The following is a 14,789-nucleotide window of genomic DNA, read 5'->3' as shown; positions in this document are numbered from 1 at the left end:
CACATGGGCAATGATTCAAACAACCCTGCCTGTATAATGAAACCCTGATAAAAACTCTGGAAACTGAAGTTCAGGTGAGCCTCTTGGTTGGCAAACACTCTGTGTACTGGCACACATTGGTGTACCCAGAGGTAACAGGCACCCTGAGGACAAGGAAGCTTCACATTTGGGACCTTATTAGACATCATCTTATGTGCCTCTCCTTTTGGCTGGTTCTGATTTGTATCCTTTTGCTATAATTAAACTATAATGATTAAGTATAGTGCCTTCCTGAGTTCCTGGAGTTATTCTAATGAATTATCAAATCTGAGAGGGTAGTGGGAAATTTTGAATTTGCAGCCAGCTGGTCAGAAGTGAGTGTGGCCTGGGGACTCCTGAACTTGTGACTGGTGTCTGAAGTGAGGGCAGTCTTGTGGAGGACTCTCCCCTTATCTGTGAAGTTTGGCTTAACTCTAGGTAGTTGGTGTCATTACAGTCACCCTGAGGCACTCTGCAATACCATGGTGAGCAAAACATTGATTCCTAGCCTCATGGAGTTTAGAGTAGAGACAGGCAGAGAGAGGTAAAAATATAACCAGAAAACCAAACATAGAACCTCCTCTGGGTACAAATGTGTTAAATTTCCAAAGACTATTCATAAGTCTATTTGTTCCTAAGTCCAAAATGATGCCATAAAAGGGATGAAAATATGCATATCAATTAATGTTAGGTTTCATTTTGTTTTCATCATAGTCTTATGCCACTAATTAGTAGTTTTCATCATTCTCACTGCTTGTACATTTCGTTGGGCATAATGACTTTAATAATGCTCATAAAACACCTCAAAATTACACACAAACATAGCCAGCTCTAGAGAACCAAGAAAAAAATGAAAACAAGATGATTAAGATTAAAATGACTGTACATGACCACATCTGTCTTAAGTTGTTGGTAAATAGAATTAACTTGGCTTTGTTCCAGGGCAAAACTGTGTATACAAATGTCTATGAATTTCTTAAGTTGTACTTCACAAAGGAAGGATATACATACATACATATAAATGGATAAATAAGTGGACCATTTAGATGGAAGTTTGGGGAAGGCTTCTCAGCGACCTGAAGGTTGAGTAAAAATTAGGCAGAGAAGGGAGAGTACGACTGAAGAAAGAAGTTTTAGCAGGTACAAAGATCCTGAGATAAGAAGAGCTTGGCACACTGGTGGCCAAGGATAGTCTATGTAGGGAGTGTGTCTGGAAGTGAGAAGGCAATTAGGTGAAGCAATCTGCCGCCCCAGCAAGATGGCACCAAGGCTCAGGTATCAGAGGGTGATGATGGTTGAAGATATATTTGGGTAACTAATACGGCTAATACTGGGAAACATGCCCAAACAGTCACCCCGCTGGGATGTGAGCCTTCTGGGGTCTATGGGTGTGTGTGTATGCGCTTGCTTACTAGCCTGTATGAGTGACTTAGAGCTATAATAATCTGGGGTTAATAATAGGGAGACATCTGGTATGAATTCACTCAGGAGCTTTAGGAATGCTTTTGGTTAACATTAACAGCAATTATGAGATATGTGTTATTATTAATCTATTTTCAATAAGAGAAAGGCATACAATTGAACGGTTGCACTGGGATTTGAACTCAAGCAGTGTGACTCCAGAGCCCTCTCAGCTATCTTGGTTCTGAAAACCACGCCTGTGTTAGGGTGTACCACAGTGGGAGGTGCATTCTCTTCTCCACTGCACTGGGTACCAATCATGAAAATGGAAAGGCGGTGGCTGGATTTCCACACATCCACCCTCCAGTTAGCAGTGGCTGTGAACTGCTCTCACAACGAACCCAGAGCCAGGCATCCAGACTTGGGGCTAGTGGCGTAGAAGTTGACATATAAGACCTCTGAGGATTAGAACTATATTGGGGAATGAGTTTCTTTAGAAGCCTGGACTTTGTTAAGTCAAGTGAAGGGGATTTGGCTTATGGAGGGATACTGGGATATCCATGCAAAGGGGACTGAATTTCAACTCACAACTGATAAAGGCTAGAATATTCTGGTTCTGTGAAGTTATCCAGCTCATCGTTGCTCTTCGTTTCCATAATGATATTAACACAGCCACTCCCATCCTGAGCCTTCTGTGCACAAGTTGAAGCCACTACTCTGAACTGATTTCCTCAGTTTGTATTAATCTAGCATCAAAACTCCAAATTGAGCCTCTTCTAACTTACTTAGCTATATTGCCTAAAATTCTTCAAAGTGTTCCTGTAGTGCTAGTCATTCTGTTAGTCTTACTGTCCCCAGAACTTCTTTTGCCTTCCCACTTTAGTGTACATTTGGCCAAAAGAGTCTTACTCATTTTATTCCACTTTTAAAGCCCATTTCCACATCCTTCCATGAAGCTATTCCTTGAAAGTCACTTCCTTTCTAAATTACCCATTGTCTGTGTGATAGTTTTTGCTCATGGTTGTAGTTGTTCTTTATTATATGCCGCTTTGGTGTTTCCCTAAATGTTTGGTGCAAAGTTCCTAAAATGTACGACACAAACTCCTGGTGGGCATAGAGGAGGTTTTAGGTGGTTTTACAGATATAGCAATGAATAGCATCGTATCACATTGTGAGAAATGTATTCCTTCTTTGACTCTTTTTCAATAATTGGGATTAGGACAAGTAACAGTATCTGTTTTGTACTAGTCTATATTTAATACCTATATAACACACACTCCTCCTTACATAGAAATGAAAATCTCTTAGTATCTGGATAGAACATAACAAAATATTTTGCTTTCTTTGTATTTATTTTTATAAACATAAATATAGGCAAGTAATAGAAGTAAATCATTTACTATAGTAATATAATTTTTTTAAATAAATAGCTTTAAATAAAAATGTGAGTAAATTTTAAAAAGTAAGTAACACTAGTGCAGTCTGTGTGTATATGTACCAAAAATCATGAAGTGATACATGAATGCCTGAGGTTTGGAAAACTCTGGTTTTATGAATATCAGTGCTATGTCACCGTGAAGCATATAATTCACTGAGGGAATGATATTCTTAAGAAGAAATAGTGGACAATAAGAAGAAAGTTCGTGTGGATATTGGGAAATCTTGGTTCTGACTTTGGCGATGAGGGCTTAAAAGGACAAGTTCAGAAGTCAGGTCACCTAGATTTGAGTCCTGGTTCTACCATGTGTCAGCTGTATTAACTTAGATGATTACTTAGACTTTAAGGCAACCCTGTCTAATAGAAATTTCTGTGATGATTTTCTATGTCTGTATAATCTGAGGTGAAGAATGCAGTAGCCACTATTGAGCATTTGAAATTTGGCCTGAGGAACATCTGGGGAACAGAATTTTAAATTTTGTTTAAATTAATTTAATTTGAATAGCAACATGTAGCTAGTGGTGACTTAGGCTGTGCAGCTCCAAGGCTGAGTTTTCTCATCTGTAAAATAAGGATCATGATACTATTTGCCTCAGAGCGTAGTTTGAGAATTAAATGAGATAATGCACATAAAGTACTTAGTTTAGTACTGGTACAGAAAAAGAGTTTAATAATATTAGAAATATATTTAACTAGCTTTAGTAATTTGTTTCAAGTCTCTGAAACTCAGTAGTTGCTTTTGAATTTTAATTTAATGGTGTCTAAGATCCTCTGAGTACAAATGTATCCCTTTCTGGTCTGCCACCAGACCCAAGTATAGGATATATAGTAAGGGCTCAGTAACTAGGAGAATAGGAGAGTTTTTTTGTCGTTGGGGGTGGATTTCTTTAATCTTTCTTGACCTCAGTTTCAAATTTCTTGGAACTGTGAAAGTTGAAATGTTTAAGACAATAAAAAATTGCAGGGTGACCAAAAGAAACTGTGAGTAAATTAAAAATATTACTTCATGACAAAAGCATTCTAAGTTGGATCTCAAAGCAAGTGTGAAGGTTTGCTGAATTGAGTCTGTCATATGTTTAAGTTTCTGATATTCTGGTCTGATTGTATCAAATAGCCTCCCTCCCTTGAGAATAACAAGAGTTGCCATTTATGAAGAGCATATGGCACGCCTAGCGCTCTGCCTAGTTATTATTGCTTATTTCATAACAACCTTACAGTGGAGATGCTGTTATTCCTGTTGTAAAGATCAGGAAACTGAGCCTTGGGAAGGTCAAATGAGTTGTCCAAGGTCAAACACCTAAAAGTAGAATCCACCCCTACCTGGTTCTAAAGCTTGCTGTCTTTCCACTATGGCACAATGCATTTCTGAAGGCACATCTAATGAGGGTTTTTTTTTTGTTTTTTTTTTTTTACATCTTTATTGGAGTATAATTGCTTTACAATGGTGTGTTGGTTTCTGCTTTATAACAAAGTGAATCAGTTATACACATACATATGTTCCCATATCTCTTCCCTCTTGCGTCTCCCTCCTTCCCACCCTGCCTATCCCACCCCTCCAGGCGGTCACAAAGTACCGAGATGATCTCCCTGTGCTATGCGGCTGCTTCCCACTAGCTATCTACCTTACGTTTGGTAGTGTATATATGTCCATGCCTCTCTCTCACTTTGTCACAGCTTACCCTTCCCCCTCCCCACATCCTCAAGTCCATTCTCTAGTAGGTCTGTGTCTTTATTCCTGTCTTACCCCTAGGTTCTTCATGACATTTTTTTTTCTTAAATTCCATATATATGTGTTAGCATACAGTATTTGTCTTTTTCTTTCTGACTTACTTCACTCTGTATGACAGACTCTGGGTCTATCCACCTCATTACAAATAGCTCAATTTCGTTTCTTTTTATGGCTGAGTAATATTGCATTGTATATATGTGCCACATCTTCTTTATCCATTCATCCAATGATGGACACTTAGGTTGTTTCCATCTCCGGGCTATTGTAAATAGAGCTGCAATGAACGTTTTGGTACATGACTCTTTTTGAATTATGGTTTTCTCAGGGTATATGCCCAGTAGTGGGATTGCTGGGTCGTATGGTAGTTCTATTTGTAGTTTTTTAAGGAACCTCTATACTGTTCTCTACAGTGGCTGTATCAATTTACATTCCCACCAACAGCATTTATTACCCTCGCCAGCATTTATTGTTTGTAGATTTTTTGATGATAAAGTGAGTCATTAAAATCATCATTACTAAAAATCAAAGGTCAGCTAGTTCCCAGAAAGAACAATTAGCAAACTAGCGAAATATTTCCCCCCATTGTTTATTCTGAAATATGTTAAACCTATAGAAAATTTGCAAAACAGTACAGTGATTAGCCATATACTCACCTAGGTTTACCAACTGCTCAAATGTTATGATTTTGTTCTCTCTCCCTTTTTTTTCTCCCTCCCTCAATTTTTCTATCTATTCTGACAGTCATAAATAAGCAAAGATATATTTTAGGGTTATTTTCAAGGATTTTTTAATGTTCTTCACGTGGGATGTGAATCTCTCCCTTTCCCCAGTTTAACCAATGTGTTAAAGATTCATAGAGAGATTCTGTCTCTGGAAAGTACCAAGTTACCTCAGGAATTCACTCCTAATCCAGCCCACTTCATACCATAGAGTTCTAAAGTTCATTCCTTCAGGAAAGAGGAAGCCGGGATGGTAATTCTATCATTCACCCACAAGGCATGTAGATGACAAAGATATATTCACTCGGTACCTTCAGCAACAAAACAAAGCTCCAACAAATCAGTTTAAAGGGGAGAAGGGAGTATATTACCTTCCTCCTATCAAGGCAAGGTCTAACTTTCACAGCAAAATCCTCCGGGGAGTTGATGTATTCTCCTCTCCTGATCTTGTGCGTCTTCTGCAATAAACTGCTAACTGATCTTTGCCTCCCGCTTCTCCCTCCACTCTCTAACTCATCCTGCACACAGCTGCCAGTTCCACCTTCTGGAAACTCTACTTTGATCATGTCATTCCCCTGGCCAAAACTGCCATTGATGTTCTCCATCCAACAGGATAGACTTTAGACCTTTTAGTCTCAGATTGATATTCAGCTGGTATCACCTGGCATGGCTGTATCAGTTTTTAGAATATTAAAATACTTCCACACCACCTGTAAAGAGGAATAATCTACTGACTCTATAAAGACCTAACGATCTAGCGCAGGGTCAGCTGTGGCAGAGAGTAATGGGGCTTAGGAACAATGCTGGCAGGAAGGTAGGTGGTCGATGGTGACTGCTAAGGGGTGAAGGTAATGGAGGTGATGCCAGCGGTGGTGGCCTGTGCAGCTCCTGTCAGCTCCAAACCAAGATATCATTCTTGTTTTAGGTCTTGCCTTCAGACCGCACATCCAGTCCATTAAAAATAAGTAAATAGATTTAAAAATCTACCAATATCTCAATCTCGGCACCGCTACAATCCAGTCTAGCCTTCCATCACCTCAGCTTTCACATCAATATATCACCCTCCATGGACCGGCCAGAATGACCTTAATGCTTAAATCAAAATGTACTAGGGTGGACTTCCCTGGCAGTCTAGTGGTTAAGACTCCGCACTATCAATGCAGGGGGTGTGGTCCCTGGTTTGGGAACTAAGATGCCACATGCCGCGCCGCCAATAAATAAATTAATTAATTAATTTAATTTAATAAACAAACAAACCGTACTAGGGCACTGCTGAAAAGTCTCAGTGGCTTCCTTGCACATCATCATAGATGAATATCCAACCTCCTGGTCGTGGTCTACAGTGCAATATGGTCCTGCCCACCCTCTGAGCGCATCTGCTCTACTCACACTGGCTTGATTTCCATCCCTCAGTTATGCCAAACTTGCAGCCACTGAAGGATCTTTAGCATCTGCTCTTCTTTCTACTTGGAACAAACTTCATAAATTTTGCTTCATGACTGCCTTCCTCTCCTAAGTCATGTCTTTATCCAAAGTCAGCTCCTCGGAAAGGCTTTCCTGGACCAGTTTTGAAAACTCTTTTATCTCCTCTACTGCAGTCAATCTCTATCCCATTACCCCATTTTCTTTATTATATCACAGAACTCTTGCAATCATCTTGCACATATCTCTTTGTTTACACATGTATTTACTCTCTTCCTCTTCTGGACTCTAAGGTTCTGAAAGGCAGGCTCCTCTGTCTCGTCATTGCTTTATCCCAGCACATAGAACAGTGCCTGGTTGAACATATGTTTGTTGACTGACAGTCTGATTGACAAAACACTGAGCACAGTGGCTGGCACATAGTAAGTCCTCAATATCTGTTAGCTATTTCATCGTAAGTATTCTATTTAGTTGTACATCTGTTGGCCTCCCGACTTTTTGGCCCCATTTCTCTCGCTTATATATACCAGCATCAGCAATATGCTTGACACTAAAATAATTTTCTTGAATCTATTTTTTTACTACAATAAATAATAATCAACCTGTTCTAGAGCTCAGACAGACTTCTTGAGGTAGCTTTAGCCTTTTCTTTCTCTTGATTTTGACTTTGGGAAAAGAAAGAATCAGATTTCTTGCAAAGATTGGTTCTAAGTTTCTCAAGTTATGTATATCTCCTAAAAAACAAATGTTGTAAACTGGCAGCCCATGGGTTCAATATAGCACTTGAATGTGATTTGTTTTTTTTTGTTTTTTGTTTTTAAGAAGATGTTGGGGGTAGGAGTTTATTAATTAATTTATTTATTTTTGCTGTGTTGGGTCTTCGTTTCTGTGCGAGGGCTTTCTCTAGTTGTGGCAAGCAGGAGCCACTCTTCATCGCGGTGCGCGGGCCTCTCGCTATCACGGTCTCTCTTGTTGCAGAGCACAGGCTCCAGACGCGCAGGCTCAGTAGTTGTGGCTCATGGGCCTAGTTGCTCCGCAGCATGTGGGATCCTCCCAGACCAGGGCTCGAACCCGTGTCCCCTGCATTAGCAGGCAGATTCTTAACCACTGCGCCACCAGGGAAGCCCTGAATGTGATTTGTTTTGCTCGGCACTGTATTAAAGTTTTTTCAGTGTACATTTAAAACTCAAAAGAGTTCACAGTTTGACTTGGAAAACAGAAATTATATTTTCAGTTTCTCTTTAAAAGAAAAAAGAAGACAGCCTGGATCCAGTGAGCTCAATTTCATGCAACCATTGGATGGAGCTGAGTAACAGTTGCTCATTTCAACCTGGGTGTTAGCCATTCTAGCCCTCACTGATCCTTTTTCATTCATTTGTCATTTGCTTGGATCCCTGGAAGAATTTGAGTTTGTGATTCATATTGTAAAGAAAGTTTCCATAAGCAGAATAATTTTTTTTTTACCTTGCTGAATGGAATTAGAATTTCTCCAGCTCACCTGATCCAGGGTCCTGGTTTAATTGTTGAACTAAGAGTTAAAGAAGAAAATTTGAGAAAGGAAGCTAACTTAGATATAAGGGGAGGGGGAGAGAGCAGGTAGGAAAGAGGCAGATTTTATACAAGGGACAAGATGCTTAAACCTTTTGGATCCTCTGTTTTCAAAAAGCATATACAATCATGAATTTTAAAAGATACTTAAGATCTTTCTCAGAGCACTAGAAGAGGTTGGAACAAGGGTAGGGCCCTGAGGTTTAAGAATCATTAGCTCCATTGTAAATCCTCCTCTGATTGGAGTGAGGAAGATTGGAAGCTCTATAAGCAATCATTTAGACATTAAACGTCTGCGCTTACTACAATATCAAGCATGAAACTGAAGACCAGTTCGTAAGTTGATAGAGGCTGAAGCACGGGCTTTGGTGCCAAAGCATAGTTTTATTTTTTCCCCTTTATTATCTACTTCATTCTGGGGTAATCCTCTTCTTAGATCTTAGGATTCTTAGATCCCCTGCAGCCTGAGTTTCCCAGGTTCCCATGTCAGCTGGCTTTGGCTCATGGGAGCCACTGGGTGGAGATGGGTGGTGGGAGGAGGGGTGAAGCTTGGGAGTTTCTCCCCCTCCCTCTCTGTCCGGGTGGCACCTCCAGAAGCAGCTGCATCTCCCTGGTGGTTCCAGCTCCCATAGGATAACCCTTCACGGATCCAACTTCCAACAAGAGACATCAGCTCCTGGGCTCAGTTTCTGAGCCGCCTCACTTGTCTCTCTAGCAGAGGTGGTAGACGTTCCTGGTTGTTGTCAATTTCTGGGTTACCTCATTTTTCCCCCTTTGGCTTCTCAGCTCCTCTGTCACCTGTGTAAAAAATTCCCTGCCTCAAAATCCTCTTGTTTGAAATACTCAGAGTGGATTCTCTTTTTCTACTGGAATCTGATTGATGTCGGGACATTTCTGCCTAACTTTATTAATACATTGTACTTAGCTTAATTCTATGATTTTACTATTCATTATAAACTGATTTTATTTTATTTTATTTTTATTTTTTTTTTTGCGATACGCGGGCCTCTCACTGTTGTGGCCTCTCCCGTTGCGGAGCACAGGCTCCGGACGCGCAGGCTCAGCGGTCATGGTTCACGGGCCTAGCAGCTCCATGGCATGTGGGATCTTCCCGGACCGGGGCACGAACCCGTGTCCCCTGCATCGTCAGGCGGACTCTCAACCACTGCGCCACCAGGGAAGCCCTAAACTCTGATTTTTAATATAAATCTTTGTACATTTGCCACTATATTCTTTACATCATAAAATTTATTAAGTACCCCCTCCCATTGTTGTCATTATTTTTTTAAATAGAGGAAGATAAGAACAAGTGCTTAAAAACTCTCTGTATGAAATTTCCCTCCTTTGATGTTTCATTTGATGAACTGCGAGACCATGACATATGCAATGCTGGATTCAAATGCTGAAGCATAAATTCATTCATATTTTTACTTAGTAAATGTTTATTGAACCTACTATATGCCAGGTACTCTGCAAAGTTCTAGGAATGTAAGAAAAATTAGTAAGATTTGCAAAGACCCCACAGTCTAGTAAAAAGGACAACCAATTCATAGATAAATATAAAGTAACATGATAAACAGTATAATAGAGACACATTAGAGCAGCGGTCCCCAACATTTTTGGCACCAGGACCGGTTTCATGGAAGACAGTATTTCCATGTACGGGGAGCAGGGGTGATGGTTCAGGCCGTAATGCCAGTGATGGGGAGCGGCTCACCACCTGCTGTGCGGCCCGGTTCCTAACAGGCCGTGGACCAGTACCATCCCACGGCCCGGGGGTTGGGGACCCCTGCATTAGAGGATTTGTGGGAGCGCATGGCACAGCTATCGAACCCAGCCTGGCAGTATTAAAGTAAGAAGTTTATTATAAAAGGTATCCTTTAAGCAAAAACACAGAGGTATTTAAGAAACCAAAGAATGAATAAGAAAAAAAATCTCAATTCACTTCCAAAATTTCTATAGGGTATTCCATCTCAATGAGAATTTAGTAAACACATACTGTGTACGGAAACATTATGGAATTAAATAAATTCTTATGAAGCAGCTCACAACATATCCAAGGAAAAAGCAGAGAAAATGGACATTCTTTGAGGTCTGCATTCTACTAGACCTTTTTTGTTTAATGACATTAATGATAATAATGTCATTAATCCTCACCAGGACTCTTTGAAATATTTTTTTCCAATTTGCAGGCAAAAAACCTGAATGTCAGAAAAGTAAATAACACATTTAAAGTCATATAGATAAGAAAAATCAAGACCAAACCCAATCCATCTGCTCCAAAATCCATACTATTTCCATTAATTTTATAAGAAGATATTAAGAAAAATTCTAACAGTTTATTTTTATACCATTTTTAGAAAATAAAAATTAACATATCACACTACATAATTTAAAAAGTCAAAAATTCTATGAACTTATGATAAAAAACAAAGCTCTCAACCATGGACGAGCATCTGAAATGGAGAATTACATTCCAAAGCACAGCAAATTGTTTAAGCATTTATCTAATATTAACGTAGTATCATGTTTGTAAAATGATAAAATATACTGAGTGTATAACCCACTTGTTATTTTAATAACAAGTACTTTATCCACTTGTTATTATGCCTTTAACTTTGTGCTTTCAGCATTTATACTGAGATTTTACTAGTTGACAGTGTGCCTTAATGATGAGGTAAAAATAAAAAGATGAAGACAGAAAGTTCTATGTCAGATGACTTGATTAAATATAGGATTAGCTTTATTTCAAATAATTCCCGAGTACTCATCTCATATTCTGGGAAATTATCGCAATCAAACTAGTACTCATTCATCACTACTTCAAGATAGAAATATGCAGAGTATTCAGGTTGCTTTGAAAGGCTAAACTCTCACTACTGGGTTTACTAAGGTATGCAAAATGTTACAGGTGACATTTCAAACTAGCTGAGTTCCGTGACATGAAACCAAAGTTTGGATAGTATGCCACTCTAAAGACACCAGCAAATCATTTTTTGTCGTGTCTCAAGAGAAAAAAATAATAATGGCTCAGATCATAAGAGGCACCTAGTTATGTCCTTGGGTAAAAAAAAAAAAAAAACAAACAAAATAAAGCAAAACAAACACATTGCAATAAGAGTATAGCAAGAAAGATAATAAAGCACAAGGGGAAAAGAAAATATGACCAAATATTCAAAAGTGCATTGGCCCCTACTCTGTGCACTACCAGAGTTCTAGCACACCTAACAAAGTCGACACCTCCTAACAAAAGTTTGTGTTTCAGAAATTAGTTTCTAGGGCAAATATGTGTAATCAGAAATAACTTTGCTAATTTAAGCATGTTATAAAAGGTGTTTGTGTTCTAAGTTTACATCAGAGAAACCCACTTAATAGTTAACAACTTGATAACATACTCATACTATACAATGTAATCACTATTGATAATGTTGTTTCCAAGAAAATGCATTCTATTCTCTTCCTTGGAAATCTAGAAATACATTTTCCTTAATCGAGGAGGTGGCTTTAGTAGTCTTCTAGGGTTAGAGATGCAGAACAGGTCTCAAACTAGAGGAACAGAAGGAAGTAGAGACAGAGAAAATTGCAAGGGTAGGACTCTGGTAGGGGCAGCAGAAGTTGCAACCATGGATGTGAATAGAATTAACTGAGTAGTGTTTCCAGGAAAGCTATTCCAGAAAAGGGAAAAGGAACATTCTACTTGCTCTTTTTCTTTGTTTTTCCTGCCCAAAGTGCAGATATGATGGCTGGAGCTGCAGTGATGATCTCATAGTCATGAGCTGATTTTAAGCATAGAATCCATGTACTAAAGATGTAGAAGAAGAAAGAGTGAGCCTGGAAAATTTGTGAAAATGGGAGCAGTTTTACCAGCCTGAATCTGCCTGCCTTTAAACTTCATTTCCATGAGGTAAAGTAAACATGAATCTTGTTCAAGTTGTTCATATTTAGGTTCTTTGTTCCTAGTAACTAAATACTATTTGTAAGTAATACAAGGAACATAATGAAAATTTATTGAGAAACTTCTCTTTGCCAGGCACTGTTGTTAAGATAATAAATAAAAGACATCACTCTTGCTTTCAAAGTATTTAGTCTATTGCAAGCAAATAGATGACTTTAATAATGTGTAATGAGTGCTTAGTGTGTTAGGAGAGCACTTTGAAGGGATACTCAAACTCACATGGGGCATTCTTTTAAAGAAAAATCTTGTTGTTTTGTCATGATACAGACTTAGCTAAAGAATTTCAGTATATTCCAGCTGTATAATACTGGTAGGAATACATTCTTACTTTTCATCAGTCCTTCCCCAATTTCCTTCATCCCAGTGAATGGCATTTAGGCTTTCATTTTGTCTTTGGTGATGTGTCTAGCTATGAAGCATTTTCATGTATCCTCATGGGATTAATTGAGCTTTTTGAGCCTGTAGATTGATATCTTTCATCAGATTTGAAAAATTCTTAGCCATTCTCTCTTCAAATATTGCTTTTGCTTATTATCTCTTTCCTATTCTCCTGATGACGGTTAAATGTACGTGAAACCTCTCCTACTCTATTCTATGTCACATATGCTGTCTTCTGCATTTTCTATTGTCTTGTCTTTCCCTGCTTCATTATGGATATTTTCTTCTAGTTCAGTAATTATCCCTTCAGCTATGTAAACTGTCCATTGAATTCTTAATTTTGATGGAATTTTCATTTGCTGAATTTCTATTTGGTTTCTTCTCAAGTTTGTCTTGTCACATTTTAAGAGCTTCTGATTTCCTACTTGAAATTATTAAGCCTAAGTTTTATCTCCTTGAATATAGTTGATTTACAGTCTGTGGTTGAAAATTCCAGGATTTAGACTATTGGTTGGTCGATTTCTAGTCACTTTACATCTGCTGGTCTTGTATTCTCATGTGTCTAATCAGATCTCATTTAATGCTGGGCTTGAAGCAGTATTTGTAGAAAAAATTGTGGAGGACACTATTTTTCTCCCGAGAGCTTTGTCATTTGTCTTACACAGGCATTTATGCATTAGCAATTGAAGATCATCTTTAATTCAATTTCCATGCCTGAAATTTTTCTGGGTCGCCAGAAAACCAGCAAGTGCTGGTTTGCTTCCAGTTTACCTAACTCTTATAATACAGCCCTTTGGGGTTCCAGGCTGAGGTAGAAATGGCTCAGCAGAGTTCCAAGTCTTGCCAAATTTTGGACTCTTTTATTCTCTAGTCCCCTTGAGAACAATTCAACCTCCAGATCTCCTCTTCTGGCTGGGCAAATATAGGGCAAAAATAGCCTCAAATATTGGGCTTACCTCTCTGGATTTCCATCCTCTTTTGATCTTAGTCTACTGACTTCTCACTTATTTGTTAGCTCTTTGATTATCCTTAAAAGATTTTTTTAGAAACCCTGTATTCCACCTTTATTAGTAGTCTTCAGTAATGATTTGAATGATCAAGTCTGCCATAACCAAAACCAGAAGTCTAGTTCCATCAGTTTTTCTCTAAACTGTATCTGGAATCCATCCAATTCTCTCCATTTCACTACCAACATCCTTGAGTAAATATCATTGTCTCTTACCTAGACTACTGAAATAGTCATTTAACTTAATTTTCCTGTATCCTTTGTTGACTCCTTGAATCTAAGGTTTTTCAACCTTAGCACTATGGACACTTCAGGCCAGATAATTTTTTTGTTGTGGACTGTGGGAGCTGGGTGCAGAGGAGCTGTCCTGTGCATTATAGAATATTTGGTATCATTCTTGGCCTCTACCCACTAGATGCTAATAGCACTCTCCCCCTTCCCTCCCCAGTTATGACAATCAAAAATGTCTGCACACATTGCCAAATGTCACCTGGGAACAAAATCACCTTCCATGGAGAACCACTGTTCTAATCTGTTTATTATACAGAGACAAAGTTCAACCTAAAAAGTACATAAGTCATTAGTGCCTCATCATTGAATGCCCTTTAGTGGCTCTGAGGCAATTGTTCAAACTTCTTGTAAAGCCTTTCAAGGCCTTATATGCAAGGGTTACTTCTTACATTCCTAACTGCATCTCATGCCAATTTTCTGTTTAGACTTTATTTTGTAGCTACATTGATCGTTTCCCTTCTCAAAACTCTTTATACCTATAGGGCCTTTACATGTGATGTTTCCTTTACCTGGAATGCTTTTATTCTTGCTTTTCATCCTGTAGATCTCAGCTTAATTACCATTTCCTAAATAGACATTTTGTTGAATGAATGGATGAAGCTATTTTAATTCTAGGTTGGACACCATCTCAGATGAAACACCTTATTCTATACCCTCTTAACAAAACAAGTCAAAACAAAACAAAACCTAAACCTATCAACTACTCTTATCTTCTCTACTAAGGCAAATTATGATTTTCTCCTGGTTTGCTGAGCCCCAGGAAACAAAGTTCTGGAAAACAACACTGGCCAGTCCTCAGGATTTTTTCTGCTCATCTTTTTTTTCCCTAATACTATCCCTCAGATTGTTTCATGATCCTATTATGCTTTATGACCAAACTAATG

The 14,789-nt window shown here is 38.6% G+C and overlaps 1 long non-coding RNA gene across 4 annotated transcripts in view; it reads left to right on the top strand.

The window, feature by feature from the left end:
- Positions 1-14,789, top strand: part of LOC138842775 (uncharacterized) — a 64,961-nt gene that overhangs the window by 17,355 nt on the left and 32,817 nt on the right. For 3 of the 4 annotated variants that reach the window (XR_011377617.1, XR_011377616.1, XR_011377618.1), the window contains exon 4: positions 12,005-12,179. The exons of the other annotated variant lie outside the window; for it this stretch is intronic. This is a non-coding gene — a long non-coding RNA (uncharacterized lncRNA). The remainder of the gene's footprint in view (positions 1-12,004; positions 12,180-14,789) is intronic. 4 annotated transcript variants of the gene reach the window in all.

Source organism: Globicephala melas, chromosome 8 (assembly GCF_963455315.2).
Source record: "Globicephala melas chromosome 8, mGloMel1.2, whole genome shotgun sequence".
NCBI lineage: Eukaryota > Metazoa > Chordata > Mammalia > Artiodactyla > Delphinidae > Globicephala > Globicephala melas.
This window is presented reverse-complemented; position numbering and strand designations above follow the sequence as displayed.